We start from the raw sequence: 1,256 nt of genomic DNA on the forward strand, positions 1-1,256 counted from the left end.
GTTGTTGTTGTTGTTGTTGTTGTTGTTGTTAAGTGCCGTCAAGTCGCAGACGACTCATAGCGGCCCTATGAAGGAGAGTCCTCGACGCTTGGGTGCCTTTCATCCTCTTTCCAGCTTCATAAGGTTTCCGGAGGCAAGCTATTACAGAAGTGGATGCCACTCCTCCTTCTAAGCTTTTTTTAATCGGGGAGCTCCAGCCCACTCTCTGTCCTCATTGGGTAGCCAACCATTAACGCATTTGACACATCCATGTGTTTGAGGACAGTTTTTCATAATATCAGCTATGAATCATTTATGTATCCATTGATTCAGCTGCCTTTACTATTCCATTCAAGTATTTGCCTGTAATTGGTATGACCGGCCGACCCACTTCTGCATATGTCTTCATGGATTCTCCAATTTTCACTATCTTCCTTTCCTCCATCTCTTGCATCTTCTGAAAGATGTTAGTTATGTATATATGTTAATACTCATGTTGCTCATGTTTGAACTTCTGGAGAACTGAAGAGCATCCTGCTTTGTTGTCTTCTGCCATTTTTGATGACGTTTTGAGCTTGCTGTCATGCCTTTTCCACATCAGCTTTTGTCATGTTTAGCATCCATTTTCTCAAAATACTGTTGTGCTCAGTCAGCCTCTTTGCAATCTCACTCAAATCACCTCTTACTTGCTTCAAGTTGCTTCCATTAAGTCTCTATGTGCTGCTGTGCTTTGTGTCCATAGTGGAAATATGATTTCCTCTCTTGCTTCGATTCCTGGACATAGCATGGTAATGCCACAGTGACCTAAGATGTCATGTTCTCTGACATCACTTCATGTTGCCCAACATAGTCATTCATTTCATTCAGGGTGGAAAGGAAGGTTTTACATGACATATACATACTACAATATCCTCATTGTCTCTGATATGCTTGCAATGATATTATAGTCACCTTTTTAAGCCATATTGTAGGAGATATTCCACCTTTTCAAATAAAATGTTTTTTAAGAACTGGCCACTCTTGACACCGTATCTAAAATACATGAGACAGTGTTTCATTCTCTTTGAACTTCATCTAAATAAAATTTATTTGTTCTGTTTTCAGTTAATGAGATTATAAGTTAAATTTTCCAAAACCATAACTCAGAAAAATTAATTATTTCTAGTAATATCTCTAATAAAAGGATAGCCTAAAAACTCCTCGAGCAATTCTACATTATCACAGGGTGTTATTAGTCAAAATGGATTCAACAGAACACAATAATATGTTCTTCCTCT

At 38.1% G+C, this 1,256-nt stretch overlaps 1 pseudogene; it reads right to left on the reverse strand.

Moving 5' to 3' along the window:
* Positions 1-292: 292 nt before the first annotated feature.
* On the reverse strand, positions 293-879 carry LOC102861096 (annotated as a pseudogene).
* Between the last annotated feature and the right edge of the window lie 377 nt (positions 880-1,256).

The sequence above is a fragment of the Elephantulus edwardii genome, unplaced genomic scaffold (assembly GCF_000299155.1).
Source record: "Elephantulus edwardii isolate Elephantulus edwardi_28Jun2011 unplaced genomic scaffold, EleEdw1.0 scaffold00159, whole genome shotgun sequence".
In the NCBI taxonomy this organism is placed as follows: Eukaryota; Metazoa; Chordata; class Mammalia; order Macroscelidea; family Macroscelididae; genus Elephantulus; species Elephantulus edwardii.